This window comes from Pipistrellus kuhlii, unplaced genomic scaffold (genome assembly GCF_014108245.1).
Source record: "Pipistrellus kuhlii isolate mPipKuh1 unplaced genomic scaffold, mPipKuh1.p scaffold_m20_p_3, whole genome shotgun sequence".
Lineage (NCBI taxonomy): Eukaryota > Metazoa > Chordata > Mammalia > Chiroptera > Vespertilionidae > Pipistrellus > Pipistrellus kuhlii.
The window spans coordinates 93,130,326-93,154,527 of record NW_023425529.1 but is presented as its reverse complement, the minus strand read 5'-3'; the positions used below and the strand labels follow the sequence as shown (position 1 = coordinate 93,154,527).

At 46.0% G+C, this 24,202-nt stretch overlaps 2 pseudogenes; both read left to right on the top strand.

The window, feature by feature from the left end:
• Positions 1–4,288: 4,288 nt before the first annotated feature.
• LOC118729973 lies at positions 4,289–5,125 on the top strand (annotated as a pseudogene).
• Positions 5,126–11,778: 6,653 nt separating this feature from the next.
• Positions 11,779–12,314, top strand: LOC118729582 (annotated as a pseudogene).
• The last annotated feature ends 11,888 nt before the right edge of the window (positions 12,315–24,202 follow it).

Sequence of the window (24,202 nt, the reverse complement as noted above, 5' to 3'; positions counted from 1 at the left end):
CAGGACTGCTTAAAACTACCAACATCTGGATTTTTGGGGTGCCAGAGAAGAGCGAGCAGGATATTGAAGGACTATTGAAAGAAATGATAGAAAACTTTCCCTACATGGTAGAAGAAATAGACTTACAAGTTCGGGAAGTGCACAGAACCCGAAGCAAGAGGAATCCAAGGAGGGACACACCAAGAAACATCATAATTAAAATGCCAAGGGCAAAAGACAAAGAGAGAATCTTACAAGCATCAAAACAACTACCCTATTTTCCAGTGTATAAGATGACCCCCCTAATTTTACAGTTAAAACATAGGCTTAGGCCTATATTCGCTGTATAAGACTACCCCCCACTTCAAAGAAAAAACTTACTTTGCCTTCAAGATCTGCAGGTAATTTTTGTGCAATTTTGGTCTTTTGCCCCCGATTTTCGGTTGACTTTTTTTCGTTTCAAAAGTCGTCCTATACGCCGGAAAATACGTAGTTACCTACAAGGGAGTACCCATACGACTCTCAGCTGATTTCTCAACAGAAACTATGCAGGCCAGAAGGGAGTGGCAAGAAATATTCAAAATGATGAACAACAAGAACCTACAACCAAGATTACTCTACCCAGCAAAGTTATTATTCAGAATTGAAGGGCAGATAAAGAGCTTCACAGACAAGAAAAAGTTAAAGAAGTTCATCAACACCAAACCAGGATTACATGAAATGCTGAAGGGAATTCTTTAAGGAGTGGAAGAAGAAGAAGAAAAGTAAAGGTAAAAAATATGAACAACAAAAAGACATAAAATACATACCTACCAACAAGTGACTCTAAAAATCCAGTGAATAAAAAACCTGAAGAACAAAATGGACTGGTGAACATAATAGAAACGGGGATATAGAAAAGGATTGGACTAACAATTCTCAGGGGGAAGGGAGTCTGAGGGGTGAGAGAAGAGATTGGACAAAAATCTTACACCTATGGATGTAGACAGGCGCGGGGGTAAGGGCATGGGGTGGAGTTGGGAATCAGGTGGAAGGGGAGCTATGGGGGAAGAGGGGGGAAAGAGGAACACATGTAATAATCTGAACAATAAATATTTATTATATAAAAAAAAAAACTGACCCAAAGAGGACCACATCAAGACACATCATTATTAAAATGTCAAGAGCAAAAGACAAAGAGAGAATCTTGAAAGCAGCAAGAGAAAAAACAGTTAGTTACCTACAAGAGAGTACCCATATGACTGTCAGCTGATTTCTCAACAAAAACTATGCAGGCCAGAAGGGAGTGGCAAGAAATATTCAAAGTGATGAATAGCAAGAACCAAGATTACCCAGCAAAGCTATCCTTTAGAATTGAAGGTCAAATAAAGAGCTTCACAGACAAGAAAAAAACTAAAGGAGTTCATCAACACCAAACCAGTATTATATGAAATGCTGAAATGTATTCTTTAAGAAGAGGAAGAAGAAGAAAAAGGTAAAGATAAAAATTATGAACAACAAATACATGTCTATCAACAAGTGAATCTAAAAATCAAGTGAATAAAAAATCTGATGAACAGAATAAACTGGTGAATATAATAGAATCAGGAGCATAGAAAGGGAGTGGACTGACAATTCTCAGGGGAAAGGGAGTGTGAAGGGTTCGAGAAGAAATTGAACAAAAATATTACACCTATGGATGAAGACAGTGGCGGGGGGGGGGGGGGGGGGTAGAGAGGGAGGCGGTTGTAAGGGTATGGGGTAGGGTGGGAAATCAGGTGGAGGGGAGATATTGGGGGGAAAGAGGAACATATGTAATAATCTGAACAATAAAGATTTATTTAAAATAAATAAATAAAAATTTTAAAGAATCAAGGGAAGGGAGAAATGGGAGGGACATGAGGTAACTGACTATCAAAGACATCTGGGTGCATCAGGGGCCCAAGGAAACTTTGCTTTTAGTCTGATGACTCTAGTTGATGTGAGTCTAATCAAGAAGTTAAACAATGCATACTTTCCTTATTTGTTCAGGAGGGGAAATTTATGCTAAGGAGCTATTTTTGTACAATTCAAATGACAAGAAGAATTCCTCTAGTGCTGCATGAAAGACTAAGCAACAGCTATTAACCTAAAGACCAGGGGAACAAAGCAGAGTTGAAGAAAATGGAGTCAAAGAGGCTGAACATTTTACTCTGTTGCAAGAGGAGCCGGCTAGGTCCTCCACTGCTGTGTGCTTACAGGCTTATTCCGCCATTCCTCACCTCTTCCCACATGGGGATAAGCAGGGAGAAAGACCTACTTTGAATACTACTCCCTGAATTCTTCTAATGATGTAAAACCTTTCTTCAGGTTCTAATCTCTCTGCCAACATTATACCAGCAAAGAGCAGAACGAATATCTGCATGTGCACATGCTGAAAGCAGAGCCCAACTCCAAACAACTGGGGAGAGAAATTTCCATGTTCATAAGGAGGCATGCCTGACCTTTGTTCAATTCCACATTCTCTTCCCTATCCTCTAAATTATAGCAGTGACATGGGTTTTAAAATAAATTTATTGACATTCTCTGGAAATACTGGAAAAATGCAAAATCAGAGTTCGATGCTAAAGCATGGTGGTCCCTCCTTTGGAAAACTGCTATTTGAAACTGCTATTTGAACTACTTTGATATTCTTAGACTGCCTCTTATTCTGTAAGTCAGCTATGTTCCTTTTAGACAGTCTCTTATTCTGTAAAATTTAACGTTTTTAGCTTGAATAATAGAAAAGATAAACTTAATTGTCTGACCTTGCAAGCTAGCCATCTAACATAAGGGGCTGATATGCTGATACTAATGTCAGGTGTCTGTATAGATATGATATGTACTCAAGATTACAGGTGTCTATATAGATATGATATGTACTCAAGGTTACAAGTTGTCAGTAAAAATAATTTACACAAGGACCTGAAAAGATGTAAAAAGAGAATGCTTCCTCCTTTAGGTGTTCAGAATTTGACAGAGGTAATCTGCTCTGAACCTGTATGCAATAAAGATGATTTCTAACTAATTGGCTCCTTAAGGCATCTTGACCAGCTTGCTGATTTGCCATACAAGAATGCAAATTATGAAAATTAGGGAACAAGTAGACAAAGGCTGCACGGGACAGATGATGCATTAAGTTATATTTATGGAAATTTCATGTCTGCAAAAGCTGGTATGCAAATTGACACCAATACCACCCCAATGTCATAGAGAAAAGACACAAAAAGACAAGATGCAAGGAGAAAATTTAAAAGAATCCTTCAAATCATTGGTGATTGTGAAACAGAATTTTTGGACTGGAACACATGGTGTTCCCCTGAGCAGAATGATTCCTGGGCTCTTTGTCCGCTGGAGTCAAAGAATGAATCCATGGATGGAAGGTGGTAGAGCAAATGTGGAAATTTTATTGGAGAACAAGTGCAGACTTCCACTTGGGGAAGGGGAAAGAATTTCACAGCACAGACTCCCGCGTGGGGAGAGGGAAAGAGTCCCACAACTCCCAGTTTCCACAGTTTATAAAGGCTGCAGTTCTTGTCCTGATATTCCCTCTGATTGGACAATAGTCCCTTTTGAATTGATTACTATAGTAATTCCAGAGGCCCTTCTCCCACAAAGTCCTCTTATCTGTTCTGGGCTTTCTTCTCTCTTCTTTATTTTGTAAATATAGACCTTTTGGCTACTCCCAGTTTCCTAGACTTATGTAAATATAACTGTTGCTACGCCCTTATATTATGGAAATGTACCTTCTCCCAGTCTGTAGCCCTGTGTTTTTTCCATGGACCCCAATTCTAAAAATTCCTTAAGCCTGCCAAAACCTGTTTGGCTCAGTGGATAGAGTGTTGGCCAGAAAGGTCCCAGGTTCGATTCCGGTACCTTGGTTGTGGGCACATCCTCAGTGGGGAGTGTGCAGGAGGCAGCTGATTGATGATTCTCTCTCATGGATGTTTCTAACTCTCTATCCCTCTACTTTCTCTCTGTAAAAAATTAATAAAATATATATTTTTAAAAAGTTCCCTAAACCTGCCTATATTCCCCTAAAATTCCTATTTTAATAGCACAACAGTTCATTTAAAATAAAAGCATGTGGCCGAAGCCGGGTTTGGCTCAGTGGATAGAGTGTTGGTCTGCGGACTGAAAGGTCCCGGGTTCGATTCGGTCAAGGGCATGTACCTTGGTTGTGGGCACATCCCCAGTAGGGGGTGTGCAAGAGGCAGCTGATTCTCTCTCATCGATGTTTCTTTCTATCCCTCTCTCTTCCTCTCTGTAAAAAAAATCAATAAAATATATTTTAAAAAATAAAAATAAAAGCATGTGGCTGTGGGAAACACATGGAGGGCTTCCTAGAACCCTTCTCCTTCCTGCTGCTGCTGTTTCTGCTGGTGACACACAGCCCTTACAATGCCTACCTCTCCACCGGCGTCCTCTACCTCCTGCTGCCCCACTTCAGCTCGGATCCCCTGCTGGCACAGGGCCCTGCAGGTGCTCAGGATTGCGGACCGCATTTCCGCCATCATCCACTGCAATGACTGTCACAAGGTCCCCAAGAACATGCTGGTAGCAGGCAGCTACGAATGGAGCAACAGGCATGGAGCTGGACATTGAGTTTACCCCTGATGGGATTCCCATCTTAATGCATGATAACATAGTAGATAGGACCACAGATGGCTCTGGTAGAATATGTGAGTTGACATTTGAACAAATTAGGAAGCTTAATCCTTTGATGTCAAGGGCCATGCAAATAAGTCTATTGATGCTCTAAAGAAAATATATATGAAGTTTCCTCAACTATACAGTACTAGTATGGTCTGCTCTTGCCAGAAGTTATCTATAAGATGAGACAAACAGATCAGAATGTAATAACCAGCTTTATCTCACAGACCTTAGCCATATGAAAGATGGGAAACCATACTATAACATCTGGAAACAGTCCATATTTGTGGTCTTAGACATTTTCCTCAACTGGAGCATGCATAATATCTTGTGGTACCTATGTGAAATTTCAGGTTTCCTCATACAAAAGGATTTTATATCCCCAAACTACTTAAAGAAGTGGTCAGCTAAAGGTATTCAGGTCATTGGTTGGGCTATTAATATTTTTTATGAAAAAAGTTACTACGGCTGAAACAGGGTTGGCTCAGTGGATAGAGCGTCGGTCTGCAGACTGAAAGGTCCCGGGTTCGATTCGGTCAAGGGCATGTGGTTGCGGGCACATCCTCAGTAGGGGGTGTGCAAGAGGCAGCTGATCGATGATCCTCTCTCATCGATGTTTCTAACTCTTTATCCCTCTCTCTTCCTCTCTGTAAAAAAATCAATAAAATACATTAAAAAAGAAAAAAGTTACTACGAATCTATCTTGGTTCCAGCTATATAGCTATAGCACCGACAGCATGTTGGAAGACTGCCCACCTCACTACTCTGGCTACAGAGATCGCCTGCTGGCCTCGTGCAGGGATACTGAGAAACCCTCTGTGCTCGCCCAAGCCATGGGTGGGTCAGATGGCCCACAAAAGCAATAGTTGGTAATTGCATTTTTACCTTGGACCATAGCAAAACCTGGTGTTACCACCATGCTCATGAAATGCCTGACTTCAACACCATTGCTCTTGAAAATCTGGGTCTGCAAAAAAAAAAAAAAAAAAAAAAAAGGCACAATAGCTCCTGCCCAGACCTAGATGAAGCAAACATTGATCCAATGAGGGTAAGCACAGATTGAGCTGTGCCATGTGGGGGTACAAATGCAAATACATGGGCTCTGCATGATCACTGAAACCTGACACACTTGTAATTTACTTATTTAAAATATTTGTATTTGGCTACATTATCAGTGTACTGTAAGTCATCAAACTTGTGACCATACTAATAATAAAGTCATTAAAAGGAAAAAAGAACTAAATGCTGCACCAATACGCCACAAGATGGCGGTCTTCCTTTTCCTAAGACCTTTTATCTTCCTTCAACACTACCCATGACCTTCAGGGCGGGGGGGAGGGAGGGAAGTAAATATTCAGAAAATTGCAGAACATTTCAAAAATGACTTCCTTGTTGAGGTGGGAGACTGGCCTGACGTCTTGAACTACTCATCAGGTCTTAGGAAAGTGAACACAGAGAGTTAGCACATTTAACTACTAACCTATGCAGTTTGTGGTTGGCTATATTCAGTGAGAAAGGAAGTGAGTCTTTGCACTCTCTTTGTAATTGGGGTGGTTATTACTTCAAGCAGCCTCACTATCAAACTTTATCAAAACACTAGAGGCCCTGTGCATGAAAAACATGCGTCCTCTAGAAGTCCAGGAGCCCTCAGGAGATGTCTGACTGACAGACAAGGGGATCGGTCCTAAGCTGTCAGTCAGACATTCTTAGCGCTGCTGTGGAAGTGGAAGAAGCTCCCACCACCTTCTCTGCACTCACTAGCTGTGAGCCTGGCTTTTCTGTCTGAGAGGCCCTCCCCATGTGGGAGCCCACTGACTACCAGGGGCAACTCCTGCATTGAGCTTCTGCCCCCTGGTAATCAATGTGCATCATAGCCACCCATCGTTCCCTCATTCAGTCAATTTGCATATTAGCCTTTTATTATATAGGATTATATAGGACTAGAGGCTCGATGCATGAAAATTCGTGCAAGAGTAGACCTTTCTACCCTCAGCTGCCAGCACTGGCTTCCTTCTGGCATCTGGGACACAGGCTTACCTCCTCTGGCCACTGGCAGGCACCCAGGACCCAGGCTTGCTTCCCTCTGGCCCCAGCTTTGTCATGAAGAATATCTAGAATAATGTCTGGAAGACATCCAGTCTAATTAGCATATTACCCTTTTATTATTATAGACTAGAGGCCTGGGGCATGGAATTCATGTATGGGGGTGAGGGGGAGGTCCCTCAGCCCGGCCTGCACCCTCTCCAATCCAAGACTTCTCGGGAGATGTTCAACTGCAGTTGGACATCCCTCTCGCAATCCAGGATTGCTGGCTCCTAACCGCTCACCTGCCTGCCTGCCAGATGCCCCTGTACCCCTGCCTGCCTGATCACCCCTAACTGCCATCCCCAGCTGGCCTGGTCACCCCTAACCACCTCTGCCTGCCTGCCTGATTGCCCCTAACTGCTCCCCTGCCAGCCTGATCACCCCTAACCTCCTCTGCCTGGCCCCCACCACTGTGGCTTTGTTCAGAATAATGTCAGGATGGATGTCCAGTCTAATTAGCATATTACCTTTTTAGTATAGATGTCTTATTCTGTGCACTCTGCTAGGTGCTTGTCTTCCTTCTCTGATAGTCTTCCTTCCAAGAGGATAAAACAGGAGGAAAGCCCCAGCCAGTTTGGCTCAGTGGATAAAGTATCCACTGAAGGATCTCAGGTTCAATTCTAATCCAGGGCATGTACCTCAGTTGCAAGCTGTAGGCTTGATCCCCAGCCCTGGTCAGGGGCACATGGGAGAAGGAACCAATCCATGTGTCACTCTAATTTTCCTCTCTCTGTGTCTCTCCCCCTCCCTTCCACTCTCTCTAAAAATCAATGGAAAAATATCTTTGGGTAAGAATTAACAACAATAAAAACAAAAAGAAGAAATATTTTATTATAAAATGTGTAACACTAGATTTTACATAATACTTAGACATTCAATATTGGGGGGAATTATTAATTAATAATTCTTTTATGGTATGCAGAATGTTATATAAGTTCTCCCCACCTACAAAATTCTACACTATAAAGAGATTTAAAGTAATGTCCATTGCAGCATCATTTCAAATAATAAAAATTTGGAACTAACTTGAATGTCCCATGGAAATGAATATCTATATTGTGCTATGGTTGTACAATGACACGCTAGGCAACTGTTAAAATTATGAATAAAGCAAATCAAGTTCCATGATGTTTCTGGTTGCCAAGCTATTATCTCTCAGTTCCACTCCCTTCCATACATATCTGTTTTGTGATACCAGGACATGACCCTACCTATTTTCCCTTTGCTGTCAGGCTCTGACAGAACAGAGGAGCAGAGGGCATGTGTCCTATGTCCCCAGAGCCTCACTCCCAGCAGTTGGTAGCAGTCTCCACTTTTGTTATTGTTAATGTTGTGGCACTGCCAGGACCAACTCATTGTGTCCTCCTACAAAATTAGCACCAGCCAGCAGGCGCCCCTCCATGAGCAGGACAGCCTTTCATCTGAGCTTTTAGATTCTGATACCCACAACTCTCCTTGTGCCACTGGCAACAGGGTGTACTTCTTCCAGCAGGTACTTTATCTGCATTTCCTCAGAGTCCCCCTTGCTCTTTTAGTTCTCTAATGCCTGTTTAACCAATTTCTTATATTAAACTTTCTTTGGTGAAATATTTAATGTAGACCTTGGCTAATATAATGACCATATGCCAGGAACTATAGATACACAATATAGATGAGAGATGATAGATAGACAATAGAAATATAGATAGATGATAGATAGATAGTTAGATATACATTTCAAGATATACACATACACATGTATATACAGGTGCACATATACGTATAAGAACATATATGTACATTTATACATATACTAAAGGCCCAGTGCACGAAATTCATGCACTGGGGTGGGCAGGGAAGGAGGGGTTGTCCCTCATCCGAGGCTGCACCCTCTCCAATCTGGAACCCCTCGAGGGATGTCCAACTGCCCTCTCACAATCCAGGACTGCTGGCTCCCAACTGTTCACCTGCTTGCCTTCCAGATGGCCCTAACCACTTCTGACTGCCAGCCTGATCACCCCCTAACCACTCCCATGCCAGCCTGATTGATGTCTAACTGCTCCCCTGCCAGTCCATTTGCCCCCAACTTCCCTCCTCTGCCAGCCTAGTTACCCCTAACTGCCCTCCCCTGCAGGCCTGGTGCTTCCCAACTGCCCTCCCTTGCAGGCCTCATCCCTCCCAACTGCCCTCCCCTGATGGCCATCTTGTGTCCACATGGGGGCAGGATCTTTGTCCACATGGGGGAGCCATATTGTGTGTTGGAGTGATGATCAATTTGCATATTATTCTTCACTAGATAGGAGAGAGACCTGGTGCACAGGAGGGGGCCAGCTGGTTTGCCCAGAAGGGTGTCCCGGATCAGGGTGGGGTTCCCTTGGGGTGTAGAGGGCCTGAGCGAGGGGCCTGTGGTGGTTTGCAGACCGGCCATGCCCCCCAGAGACCCAAGCAGAGGCCCTGGTATCTGGAATTTATTTACCTTCTACATTTGAAACTTTGTAGCCTTGAGTGGAGGTGTAGGCTGGCCAGGGCAGACAGAAAGCACGGCTTCCTCCTTTGCCGGGGAAACGCCTCCCTCCTGCTCTCTGGGCTGTAGCCTTCTTGGTTGGGTTTATTTGCATACTCGCTCTGATTGACTTTGTGGGGTGATTTGTGGGTGTGACTTGTGGAGCCGTGTGATGGTTAATTTGCTTATTACTCTTTTATTAGGTAGGATACTAGTGTCTCTGTGCATTAAATTTGTGCATGGGGGGTGGGAGTGGGGGGAAGGAGGCGTGTTCCTCAGCCCAGCCTGCACCCTCTCCAGTCTGGGGCCTCTCAGGGGAGGTCTGATGGCAGACCTAAACTGGCGGTCAGACATCCCCTTCACAATCCAGGACTGCTGGCTCCTAACTACTCACCTACCTGCCTGCCTGATCACCCCTAACCACTCTGCCTGCCAGCTTGCTTGCCTCCAACTGCCCCACCCCTGGCTGGCCTGATTGCCCCCAACTGCCCTCCCCTCCTGGCCTGATCTCCCCTAACCACCTCTGCCTCAGCCCTACCACCATGGTTTTGCCTGGAAGAATATCCGGAAGGTCTCCTGGCCTAATTAGCATATTACCCTTTTATTAGCTTAGATAGAGGCCCAGAGAACAGGTGGGAGCCTGCTGGTCTGCCCATAAGGGGTCCTAGATCAGGATGGGGGTTCCCTTGAGGGGCGGGGCTGGCCTGGATGAGGGGCCTGGGGTGGTCTGCAAGCCAGCCATGCCCCCATCGGGGTGGGGGTCCCCACTGGGGACGGTGCCACCCTAGACAAGGGGCTGAGAGCAATTTTCAGGCTGGTCACACACCCTTTAGGGTCGGGGGTTCCAGCTGGGGGGCATGGTCGACGTGGGCGCGGGCTGATGGCCATTTGGGGGAGGTTTGCAGGCCAGCCAAGCCCCCAGCTTTGTCCGAAAGAACATCTGGAAGGTCTCCAGAAGGTCTCCTGGTCTAATTAGCATATTATTCTTTTATTAGTATAGATATACCTATATATACAAACCTTGCATATATAATTTCAGCTAATTCTCACAACAAATGCTATGTTATACAGAAGAAGACACTGAGTGTCTAGGAATTTAGACAATAGATTCCTACAATATTACATAGCTGGTAAGTGATGAAGCTGAGATTTGAGTTCAAATATCACTGGACAACACAATGTACATTTTTCTCAACTATGCCCAGTCAATTTATCCCTAATAGTGTTCTACATCACAGTTCAATCCCTAGGCTAGCCTACAACTGTCTTTTACTTCATAATATGAGTAAATTCTAACTCTGCTAGAAAATATAACCACTTTATTCAATACTGCTTCTGTGATTGAAGTTGTGGGCTGTGAGAAAACTGCAGAGAAAGTATTGTTGGTGGGAGTAGATAAAATAGTGTATCCCTTTCCCATGGTGTGGATTACAAGCAAGCATGTGCCCTCGGTCACCAGACTTTACTGAGCATGTGTCCATTCTCCCTCTGCCAGTTCCTGTTCTCCTTTCCAGGTACTTATAACTAGGTTCATTACAATTATATCAAAAACATGGGACATTCCTAATTCCAAGTTACTTGTCACTTGTCTATTCAACTAATATGATTTAGTGCCTTTTATGTGCCTGCCAATGTGCGAGGCTCACAATGCTCAGCAAAGCTATAGTCGACAGGAAGAGACTATCTTTAATTAAATAATCATGTGGAGGAGAGGTACCTGAGTGTTTTATGCATGGATTTTATTTTATTTTATTTTACTTTTTAAAATACATTTTATTGATTTTTTACAGAGAGGAGGGAGAGGGACAGAGAGTTAAGAGTTAGAAACATCAATGAGAGAGAAACATCAATCAGCTGCCTCCTGTACACCTCCTACTGGAGATTTCCCACAACCAAGGTACCTGCCCTTGACCGGAATCAGACCTGGGACCCTTGAGTCTGCAGGCCAACACTCTATCAGCTGAGCCAAACCGGCTAGTGCTATGCAGGGATTTTAGACAGGCTTTATGGCTACAGGGCAGTTCCAAACACTAACTCCCCACCCCAAAACACATACACTCACTCAAGTTTAACATCTGCCCCTCGCCTGTCTGGAATGGCCTGTCCACTCTGCTTTTGTTGGCCAGAAACTTGTTAGTTCTCAGTCCAAAGTGATCAGAGGGAGACATTAAAGCAACAGAACAATTGTGTGATATTTCCTAAAAACCTGCTCTCCTCCAAAAGACAAACAAATAAAAAAAAAAAACCTACCCTCTGGTGAGGAGTCAATCAGTGTTTCCATGGCGGCAGCCACGCCCAGACTTTCCCAGTAGCCTAAATCCAATCAGTAACACATGTCTGCACTGACCCATGGACAAGTGGCCAGGAAGCTTTCTGAGAAGCAGACTTCCAGATGTGCAAACACAAATCTAACTAAACCAGAAACTCTGCTATAATCAGGGTCAGGAATCTCTGTCACCCTACCACAACAGTTAAAAATCTAAACTTCCATTTTAGCTGCATTTTATTAGTCAAGAAATAGTTCATTAGTCAACTATGCAGCAAAGGAAAACAGAAAGGCCTTGCAGCAGCCACTGCCATTGATGGTCTTTAAAATTAGTGGGAGAGGCGGCTACGGGCTGAAGAAACACAAGGGAAGTCGGGACCCGCCACCGAAAGCTGCGGGACCCTCTGCCTCGCCCTGCTCCCGCCCTCGCCAGGCCGCGAGAAGACCCGAGCAGCGCCGCACCTTCCAACGAAGAGCAGATGCCCGGCTTCTCCGAGAGCAGCGTGCGACCAGAATCCCGGTGATAACAGAACCACACAAGGGGGAAAGCAGCTTCCTGTTCTGGATAAAACCAAGTTTCTTGTACCTGATCATGTCAACATGAGTGAACTCATCAAGATAATTAGAAGGCGCTTACAGCTCACCGCCAATCAAGCCTTCTTCCTGTTAGTGAATGGGCACAGCATGGTGAGTGTGTCCACACTGATATCGGAAGTGTATGAAAGTGAGAAGGATGAAGATGGATTCCTGTATATGGTCTACGCCTCTCAGGAGACATTTGGAATGAAATTGTCGGTGTAAGACTAGAAAAATGCATCTGTTCTAGAATTTTTAAACCCTTACCAACGGGGGGAAAAGGGATGTTACCAACTGAGATTGGATCAGTTCATCTAAATCACAGATCATCAAAAACAGTTGTCTTGCCTAGGAGTATTAGAGAGTTGTTTTTGTACTTTAAGCAAAAAAACTGAGCTCCAAGCGAGCACATTCAGCTTTGGAAAACTATATTATTTAACCTAGGCTGTCTTGTTTTAAAGTTTAAAAATAAGATACTTTGCATTCTAAAAAAATAAAATAAAATAAAAAATAAGAAAACTAAATTAGTGGGAGAAACTTTATAGAAACAGGATATTTGTATAGCCTCAGAGTACCTACCCCCAAATATTAATTACAGTAGTGATTCAAACAGATGACCACAATTCCTTGGCAATCCTCCCTCCAATTTTTAAAAAATATATTTTATTGATTTTTTACAGAGAGGAAGGGAGAGAGATAGAGAGCTAGAAACGTTGATGAGAGAGAAACATCGACCAGCTGCCTCTTGCACACCCCCTACTGGGAATGTGCTGACAACCAACGCAGATGCCCTTGACCGGAATCAAACATGGGACCTTTCAGTCTGCAGACTGACGCTCTACCACTGAGCCAAAAAGGTTTCGGCCCTCCCTCCAATTTAATTGAACTCTTCTCCCTTTGTGTGTGGTTGGATTTAATGAGTTTCTTTCTTTCTTTCTTTCTTTCTTTCTTTCTAATCCTCACTTGAGGATAATTTTATCTTTTTTTTTTTTTTTTAGAGAGAGAGAGAGAGAGAGAGATTGAGTGGAAGGGAGGGAAGGGGAGAGAGAAAGAAACACCAATTTTAGAGAGACAAGTAGATTGGTTGCCTCCCACATGTGCCTCAACCAAGGCAGGGATTAAACCTGCAACCCAGGTACATGCCCTTTACTGGGAATTGAACCCTCAGCCCTTTAGTATGCAGGCCAATTCTCTAACCCCTGACCCCCGCTGGCCAGGGCTTGCGGACTGTTTTTCTAATGACTAATGTAGGGAAAGGGGGAAATGTGACTTCACAGTGGCGACAACCCTTTAACCAAGTGATCAAGGCCAATACGTCACCAGTAAGAAGGCATGTTGCATCATGTCTACCCTGGCAGGACATGAGGGGGGGGGGGGGGGAGGGTCATCTCTGTAGTTTTCTTCTCCCAAATCTGTACCCCAGTCTATGTATAGGAAAACATTAGATAAATGCAAATTGAGGGACATTCCACAAAATATTCGGCCAGTACTTTCATAAAGTATTTTCCCATGCAAAGCAAGGAAAGACTGAAAAATAGCCAGAGATTAGAGAAGACTAAGAACATGTAACAAGTAAATGCCATGTGATATCCTGGGACAGAAAAGGACATTACCAGTAAATATCAATTTGCAGTTCAGTTCAAAGTATTGTGATTTACAGAAGAAATGATGCTTATAGAAGACCAGAGAAAAACCAAGCAACACCCAGAGAAATGGAGTTACACTATTTATTACGCCAGTGGGTCCAGAGGGAAATGTCTCCCAAATTTCTGAGCAAAAACGTGGAGGAAGCTTTCCCTATTTATATCTTTCCACTCCCTTTGTCTCCCAAATTGAGAAATAAAAAATAACTAACCCTACCTGGAGGATAGAAAGTTGCTACTCACCCCTCCCGGACCTGAAGGCCAAGTCAACAGTCTAGGTTAGTCAAGGCTGAAGGCCAAATCAGCAGTCTGGGATAGTCAAGGCTAAGATAGCAGAACAAACCAAGGAGGGAGATTAGGCCATCTGGCCGATGCATGCAACCACAAGGTTAAGACCACCACCCCCCCTTGTTTGGAATGTGCTTGTTTGAAGAATACTTAAAAAAACAAACAAACAAACAAAAAAAAAACGCTTTGTAACCACTGCTGCTTCTGGCCGCGCCATTGCCATGGCGGCAGCCCAGATTCGAATCTGCAATAAAATTTGTAATTAGACTCCGCAATTGACTAGTTGGAGTTATTTCCCGGGTAGGGGTCTCTGCCTCTTGGGTGGTCTCGTCTCCATTCAACATTTGGGGGCTCGTCCGGGATCAGAGACCCCCAGATGGGCAGACGCCCCATTCTCGTCGTCCGGACTACTTGAACGGCGCCGGTAAGTGTTTCTTGTACTTGGTTGCTCACGAGCGCTTGGGATCTGAGAACGGCGGGACGCTGCCAGAAGTTCTCAGATCCGTCTGGAGTGGGGGACGCCCCACCTGCAGTCTTGATTTCTTGATGTTTGAGTGGGTGTAACTGAAAAAATGTTATAGTATATCTGGTTGTTGGTACTTCTAGGAATGCTATTTATTATTATTATTATTATTATTGTGTGTGAATTGCGCCGCGACTCTTGGTTGGTCCCTGGGAAACGCCTGTTCTTCCCCTGCTGGGACCCCGAAAGGCAGTGAAGATCGCCTTTGCGCCGGCGACCGTGCTTGCATGGGACCCCTGACCTTCGTTGGGTCTCTGGTCACTGGAATCCTAATTGTCCTCTTCCTCACAGCCAAGATGGGACAGGACAATTCAAAGGGCCCCTTGAGCCCTCTTGAGTATTTGATGAAGAATTTTGCTGACTTCGAGAATAGAGTTGGGAGCTACAGGGTCACAGTGAATGTCTATGATCTTAGAAAATTTTGTGAGTTAGAGTGGCCCACTTTTGGTGTTGGTTGGCCAGATGTAGGGACATTTAAAATGTCAATTTCAGCGAGGGTCCGGACAGTGTGCTATGGAAACCCCGGGCACCCTGACCAGATCCCTTACATAGACACCTGGATAGACATCATTGTGGATCAACCCTCGTACCTGAAGGACTGTGGTTGCCGAAGGGAAAAAGGGAAGAGAGAGACTGCCCGGGTGCTTTTGGCAAAGGGAGCTAGTGGAGGAAAGAAAGTCCCGGTTCTCCAGGCGCCCCCTGAGAGTCCCCGGCGGGTCAGAAGGGGTGAGGACCCCCCGCCATATCGGGCGCCTCCAGCCCCTCGGGAGGCCCCGTGGGAGGAGAGAGAGCCAACAGCCCCTCCGCGGGAGGAGAGAGAGAGCCCCGATTCCACTATCAGCAGTCCCCACCACACGCGGAGTGGGGTGGGGTTCGGGGCTCCTGAACCTCCCGTGGGAGTGTTCCCACTGAGGGAGACTGGTGAGAGAGACGAGATAGGACGGCCAATTCGTACCTATGTGCCCTTCACCACCTCAGACCTCTATAATTGGAAAAATCAGAATCCATCCTTCTCTGAGGCTCCGGAGGAAGTTATCACCCTCCTGGAATCCGTGTTTTATACACATCAGCCCACTTGGGATGATTGCCAACAACTCCTCCGTACCCTTTTCACCACGGAGGAGAGAGAGAGAATTCGAGCTGAAGCTAGAAAACAGGTGCGAGACCAGAGGGGGGAGGTCACCGCGAATGAGCTGGAAATTGAGAGACAATTTCCCTCAAACAGGCCCGCGTGGGATCCAAATGCCCGGGGAGGAGAGGAAGCTCTCCACCAGTATCGCCAGGTTTTCTTGAGGGGGCTCCGGGCGGCAGCTCGCAAGCCCACGAATCTTACTAAAGTAACTGACATACGGCAGGGCCCTAATGAGAGCCCGACGGCCTACCTTGAGAGGCTCCTCCAGGCCTACCGGACCTGGACGCCCATTGACCCTCGGGCTCCGGAGAACCAACCTGCTGTGGTACTCCAGTTTGTTTCCCAGTCAGCACCAAATATTAAAAAAAAATTACAAAAATTAAATAGCTTCCAAGGCAAGTCTCTCTCTGAGTTGGTGGCCATAGCCCAGAAGGTATACGATCAGAGGGAAGACCCAGTAAAAACTACCCAAAAATTAACTCAAAAAATGGCCAAGGTCCTACTTGCCAAAGAAGGCAAGGACCGGAAAGAGGGACCTAGAAAAGGCAAGAGCAACGGGCAGAAATCATTAGGCAAGAACCAATGTGCCTATTGCAAGGAAAAAGAACATTGGAAGAAAGACTGCCCCCAGCTAAAGGAAAAAAAAACAAAAGACCCTGTCCCCGTCCTAGTGGAGGAGGTGGACTAGGGGTCCTGGGGCCCCTCCGCCCTCCGGGAGCCCAGGCTAAAACTCTCGGTAGGAGGGCAACTCATTGACTTTCTTGTGGACACCGAGACCACGCATTCTGTAGTACAGGCCCCAGTGGGCCCCTACACCTCCAAGAAAGTGCGGGTAGTGGGGGCTACCGGCACTACCAAGAGTTATCCCTTGTCGGAGGGAAGAATTATAAACTTGGGAAAGGGCCTAGTAACCCATCCCTTCCTTGTAATACCAGAGTGCCCGGACCCCCTTCTTGGAAGAGACCTTCTCCACAAATTAAGGGCCACCATCACCTTTGATAAGAGGAACGAGCCTCAGGTGGGGCTGAACGGGGGCAAACTCCTAATTACTGTTCCTGCAGAGGAGGAATACCTTCTGTTTGAGGAAGAAGCCCCCTGGGGGAGAAACCTCTTAGCCCGATGGCAAAAAGAAATACCAGAGGTCTGGGCAGAGACGAACCCCCCCGGGTTGGCCAAGGGCCAGCCCCCCATTCAGGTCCAGCTTATCAGCACCGCCCAGCCAGTGAGGGTTAAACAGTACCCCATGTCCCTGGAAGCAAGGAGAGGAGTGAAGAAAAACATCCAGAAGTTTAAAACAGCAGGGATACTTGTGCCGATACAGTCCCCCTGGAATACTCCTCTCCTGCCCGTTAAGAAGCCGGGTACAGGAGAGTACAGGATGGTTCAGGACTTAAGAGAAGTAAATAAGAGAGTGGAAACCATCCATCCCACCGTGCCTAACCCATACACTCTCTTAAGCCTTTTACCACCAGACCGTACGTGGTACAGTGTCCTGGACCTGAAGGGTGCCTTTTTCTGCCTTCCTTTGAACCCTCAGAGTCAGCTGCTATTTGCCTTTGAGTGGACAGACCCTGAGGAAGGGGACTCGGGCCAACTGACCTGGACCCGACTACCCCAAGGGTTCAAGAACTCCCCCACCTTGTTTGATGAGGCTCTGAGTCGAGATTTGCAAGAGTTCCGTGCCAGGCACCCTGAAGCCACACTCCTTCAGTATGTAGATGACCTCCTAGTGGCAACCAAGGAAGAAAGCGAGTGCATTAAGGTAACTAAAAATTTGCTAAGGACCTTGGGTGAACAAGGATACCGTGTCTCCGCCCGCAAGGCCCAATTGTGCAGCAAGGAAGTTACTTATCTGGGTTTTCGAATAAAGGAAGGGGCTCGGTCCTTAGCAAAAAGCAAAATCCAAGCGGTCCTCCAAATACCAGTCCCGAAGACTAAGCGGCAGGTCCAGGAATTCCTAGGGACTGTGGGCTATTGTCGCCTGTGGATACCAGGCTTTGCAGAAATGGCTAAGCCCCTCCACACAGCTACGGCTGGGGGAGCAGGACCTTTAATTTGGACAGAGAAGGAGGAAGAGGCCTTCCAAACTCTTAAGCAGGCCCTCCTTCAAGCCCCGGCCCTCAGCCTACCTGACCTGGAGAAGCCCTTTCAGCTTTTTGTGGCCGAAGGACAGGGGGTGGCAAAGGGGGTGCTCACCCAAACTCTAGGACCCTGGAAGAGGCCAGTGGCTTACTTGTCTAAGAGACTGGATCCTGTTGCCGCTGGCTGGCCGGGTGCCTACGAACTGTTGCAGCAGCCGCCCTCCTTGTGCGAGAAGCCACCAAGCTGACGTTTGGCCAGAACCTGGAGGTGACTTCAGCCCACAACCTTGAGGGGCTGCTCCGCATCCCTCCGGACAGGTGGATGACGAATGCCCGGATCACACAGTATCAGGTACTGTTGTTAGACCCTCCCCACATTCAATTCCGCCAGACATCGGCGCTCAATCCTGCCACCTTGTTGCCGGAGACGGACGGGACGTTGCCTTTCCACCACTGTGGAGATTATCTGGACACTCTAACCACTGCCCGCCCGGACCTGAAGGATCAACCCCTAGCGGATGCCGAGGTAACTCTTTTCACAGATGGCAGCAGCTACCTCTTGGACGGAGAGAGAGTGGCCGGTGCAGCCGTTGTCACTTTGAACACTATGATCTGGGCTCAGGCACTACCACGAGGTACCTCCGCCCAGAAGGCCAAATTAATAGCCCTCACTCAAGCCTTGGAGTGGGGAGAAGAAAAAGCTCTCAACATCTCCACTGATAGCAGGTATGCTTTTGCCACTCTTCACATGCACGGGGCCATCTATAAGGAGAGAGGCCTCCTCACGGCCGGAGGAAAGAACATTAAACATGCAACAGAAATATTATCTCTCCTAGTGGCCGTGTGGAAACCCCGCAAGGTGGCCGTTATACACTGTAAGGGCCACCAACGAGGTGATTCCTTGGAGGCAAAAGAGAACCAGTTCGCAGATGAAACGACAAGAACTGTGGCCCGGGAGGGGCAGGCACATGCATTATCGGTCACCCCCTCCCCGGTCAAGGAAAACCAACCAACCATAATCCCTTCATATTCAAAAGAAGATGATGAACTGGCTAGGAAGCTAGGGGGGACTAAGTCCTCAAACGGCTAGTATCAGTTGCTAAGAGGGAGAGTGCTACTCCCAAAAGCAGTGGGGAGGCAGATAGTGGAGCAAACGCATCATACCACCCACTTAGGAGAGAACAAACTGGCTGAATTAATAAGGAAGCACTACTTGATCCGAGGTATATACAAAATGGCACAAGACGTAACCGAGAGGTGTACTGTTTGTGCCACAGTGAATGTGAACCCTAGCCCTCGGATTAAAGGAGGCGGTGCCCACCTAAAAAATGAACAGCCAGGAGAACATTGAGAAGTCGACTTCACTGAAATGAATCCAGCCAGAGGAGGTTACAAGTACCTCCTGGTATTCATTGACACCTTCTCAGGATGGGTAGAGGCTTTCCCTACGAGGGGAGAGACAACCCAGATAGTCTTAAAGCACTTAGTTAATAAAATAATTCCCCGATTCGAACTACCCCTCCGATTAGGCTCAAATAATGGTCCTACCTTTATAGCTAAATTAACTCAAATATTGGCTGAGACATTAAAAATAACATAAAAACTCCACTGTGCCTATCGCCCTCAAAATTCAAAACAGGTAGAAAAAATAAACAAAATTATAAAAAAAAACAATTACCAAAATGAAAGTAAAAACTAGTAGCGACTGGGTGAATTTGCTTCCTCAAGCCCTCCTCTGGGTAAGATGCACTCCGGGCAGGGAAGGGTACTCCCCTTTTGAAGTTTTATACGGGCTGAAGCCACCCATTGTACCCCGCCTGGGGCTACAGCACCTATCTGACATTAAACAGCGAACTTTGCTCAAGTCTTTGCAGGCTTTGCAGGCATCCCGAACCCAGAGTCGAGCAGCATTGAACGAAACTTGACCAAATCCAGACTCAGCCACAGTGGAGAAGCTGCTTTTTACTCCTGGTGACCTGGTCTACGTGAAGAAGATCAACCCAGCGCAGCTGACACCCCGCTGGGAGGGACCCTACCAGGTTATCATCAGCACACCGACAGCAGCTCCAGTGGCGGGGAAGACTGCCTGGATTCACCACACCCGGTTGAAGAAAGCACCGCCTCAGGACGACAACGGGACATGGCGGGTAGAGACTACTTCAGACCCCTTAAAAGTCAAATTAACTCGAGATGGTGGGTCAGGACAGTACCCCTGATTTTGATTGTAGGCTGGGGAGGAGCAACAGTTCCCCTCCAATCTAGATAGGTGTTGGTTCTCACAACCGATGGAACCACATTAGCCGAGAATACCACCTACTCTGGAACCCCCAGTTTCCGAGTGGACCTGAGCCAGTTCTTTAAAAATGAGCCTTGTGATGCACTGGGCCTTAGGGGCCGAGAGAAGAGCATGGTCATGTCAGAACTGGGAAGGATGGCGTGTTCCTCATATGGAGATAGAAATATGTACGTAGCTCGGCAGCTATAATACACTCAGCATTATGAATGTCCAGAGAGAAAAGAGCGACACCAATGTAAAAACATCAAGGATTTTTATTGTCGCCATTGAGGTTGTGAGACTTTTGCGCACTGGAAACAAGGAGACCCGGACATTAAATTTGCCAGGCTAATTGACCCAAGGCCTGAGAGATGTTCAGTCTCTACCCAGTGTAATCCAATGGTCGTGACTATCCGAGATGGAGGAAGCCCATTTTGGCCTACAGGAAAGACTTGGTGCCTCCGCTTATATATAGCAGGCACTGACCTAGGAACCCTGTTCACTATCCAAAAGATGAGAGCCAAAGGGCCCCGGCTTCCCATAGGCCCAAATGGAGTATTAAACCCCCAAGCATTGCCTAGGCCCAGACCGAACCCTCCACCTCAGCCCACAAGGAGCCCATCGCGGACCACCACCACCGCAGGTCAACCAGATTGGGGCCACAATTCCTCAACAATTGTATCCACTGGGGGGAAACCAAGAACCACTATCCCTCCTGTTCCTGTTCCACAGGCCAGACTCATGAGGACTCTAGATTCAGTTTTTACTCTCCTGAATAGCTCCAACCAAGCAACCACCGATAGTTGCTGGTTATGCTTAAATCCCTCACCCCCTTACTATGTAGGTCTGGCCGCCAGCCTAAAAATAGAAACAGAGGAAAAGGAAGTGAAAAACACCACCCTTGATGATCAGCATCTTGCTGATCTAGCAACTTGCCTGGAAGGAGGGGCGGCCTCATTAACCCTGGGGGACCTCCAAGGGGAAGGGTCCTATTTCATAGGAGGACATTACTCCTTGTCAGTTTCCCCTTACTTCCAGAATTATAATAGCAGCATAAAAATTTCCCGCAACACCCAGGTATTGATTGCCCCTGAAGGGGTTTGGTTTGCTTGCACTTATAAATTGACTCGGTGTCTGATAGCTGAAAGAAGCCGAGAGCCTTAGTTCTGCATTTTAATATATATAATCCCCCAGGTCTATATCTATGCTGGCCCCTCCGGAATGAAGCATTTCCTATCCCCAGAAGCCCATCTCCGCCTTCAGAAAAGAACCCCCCTCTTAGTCCCATTGCTTGCTGGTCTGGGAATTGCCGGTTCAGCTGCCGTTAGCGCTGCGGCCCTGACTACTGGCCAGATTGAGATTCAGAAACTATCAGTCCAGTTCTCAAAAGATATCAAGCTCATTCAAGATCAAATCAGCCACCTAGAAAAAGCCCTGGACTCCCTGGCGGAGGTAGTCCTCCAGAACAGACGAGGGTTAGACTTGTTATTTCTCCAACAGAGAGGCTTCTGTGCAGCACTGGGAGAGGCTTGTTGCTTCTATGCCAACCACTCAGGCGTGATAAGGGAGAGCATTAAAACCCTACAAAAGCGACTGAAAAAAAAAAAAATCAAGAGGACTTGTTTGAAGGGCTGTTCAATTGGTCCCCTTGGCTGACCACCCTGATATCAGCCTTGGCGGGACCCCTTCTACTCTTACTTCTAGGCCTAACCTGTGGGCCCATCATAATTAATAGATTAATAGCTTTTATTAGAGAGCGTGTTCAGGCTGTTAAGCTATTAGCCCTAACCACCCAATACAGCCGAATCATGCAGGCTGAAGACACAGCTGTTTAGCTAACTGCTGATTTCTTGCTTTTGTAAACTTGCTTGCTTGCTTACAAAGAAAAGAGGCCAAGGATTTGACCTCTGCTAAGGAACTAAAAGCAGTGGGGAATGAGAAATAAAAAATAACTAACCCTACCTGGAGGATAGAAAGTTGCTACTCACCCCTCCCGGACCTGAAGGCCAAGTCAACAGTCTAGGTTAGTCAAGGCTGAAGGCCAAGTCAACAGTCTGGGTTAGTCAAGGCTAAGATAGCAGAACAAACCAAGGAGGGAGATTAGGCCATCTGGCCGATGCATGCAACCACAAGGTTAAGACCACCACCCCCCCTTGTTTAGAACAGCGTTTTTCAACCGCTGTTCCGCGGCACACTAGTGTGCCGCGAGATGTTGCCTGGTGTGCCGTAGGTGCAGACAAGACAAGAATTTTATAATTTTTCACTATTTTGTTTACTTAATATTTCATAATAAAGTAATTATAAAATACTTTCTTTGTGTTTATTTGATTCCTATTCAAGAGAATTACTTTATATATAGTCAATATAGGCACAGAGTTAAATTTTTTAACATTTTCTAATGGTGGTGTGCCTCGTGATTTTTTTCATGAAACAAGTGTGCCTTTGCCCAAAAATGGTTGAAAAACACTGGCTTAGAATGTGCTTATTTGAAAAATACTTTTAAAAAAAAGAAACCACTTTGTAACCGCTGCTGCTTCTGGCCGCGCCATTGCCACGGCGGCAGCCCAGATTCGAATCTGCAATAAAATTTGTAATTAGACTCAGCAATTGACTAGTTGGAGTTATTTCCCGGGTAGAGGTCTCTGCCTCTTGGGTGGTCTCGTCTCCATTCAACACAAATAAGGGTTTTTCCAGGTCTTATGTCAGATGACTAGCCAAGTTTATCTTCCCTATTATTCAAGCAGCTAGAAAGCAAAGTTAATTTACAATGTAAGGGGCCATCTAAAAATAACAGAGTTGACTCACAGAATAAGGGACTATCTAATAGCAGAAAACTTCAAACAGTAGTTTTAAAAAATAAGGGTTAGCCTTCTCAGTACCAATGTTAATTTCTTAGCTTGGATCAACATACCATAGTTACATAAGATGTTGACATTAGGGGAAGTTGGGTGAAGGCTACATAGGAAATCTCTGCACTATCTTAATAACCCTTCTGCAAATTTAAAGTTATTTCAAAATAAAAAGATTTTAAAAGGAAAAAAAGCTACCATAAACTGGATTCCATCTCTACTCATGCATATAGCATTTGTGCTGTTAAGTGATAGGGAATGTTACTTTTACAAGTAACATGTGAAGGAGAGGTCAGACATGTAAGATTTGGGTCTAATTCCTTAGCAGCCAGAACACACAGGGCTCTGGGAAGGCTCCCCGGAGGCAGAGATGACGAGGTCTGAAGGAGAGGTGGAAAATACCAGGGGGAGGGGACACTGTGGACAAAGCAGCATTGCGAGGACCTGAGGAGGCCTGGGCTGAGGTTCAGGAAGGGAAGCAATTGGGAGGGAGGTGTGAGTGAGGGGGGCTGGCCTCCAGCAAGTGTGAGGGGATGGAGTGAGGGGTTAGGCAGGCAACAAGGCTGCAGGGCCTTTGAGGCCTGTTGGCTACATTCAAATCATTCAAGTGTGTCAAGATATTTGATTTTCCAAAATCTCACTCTGACCTTGTTGTGGAATTGAAGAGAATACCAAAAAGAACAAAAGTGACATCTGAATCAAGATTTTGTCTCTGTTCTCTCTGCTTAGAACAGAGCCTGGCACAAAGCAGGTAATCAGTGAATGTTTGCTGGAGGAGTAACTGAGGAAGAAGGGACTTCTAGGACTCCAGGGAAGAACACTGTCAGTGGGGGAGAGCTGGCAGGAGGCCTGTGAGGGAAGGAGGCATAGGACTCAGGACAGGTTAATGAAGTGAGGACATAGGCCTCTAGCTTCTCCAAGCAGCTCCCACTCCTCTCTTTTCTTCACCCTGCCCCATATCTGCTCCTACTCCTCTTTCCTCTGAGCTCTTCATTAAAACATGGATGGGCGTTAAAATTTGCAACTTTCCCTGGCTCATGTGTTCCTAAAGCAAGACAAAACCCTCTGAAGTTCTTGAAGATTATTTTTATTGTCAGTAAAAAATGAAAAACAGGATTTTATGTGTGTGTGTGTGTGTGTGTGTGTGTGTGTGTGTGTGTGGTGGGGGGCGAGGTGGGTTGTATTTCAGCCTACCCCTCCCCACACCCTGGCATATTCAAAAGACTGTGATAAGATTTCTCCCCACTGCAAGAGAAAGCTTGTCTCTGCACTTAAAAAAAATTTTTTTATTGATTTATTTTAAATATTTTAGAGAGAAAGAGGAAGAGAGAGGTAAAAAGTTAGAAACATCGATCTGCTGCTCCTGCATACCG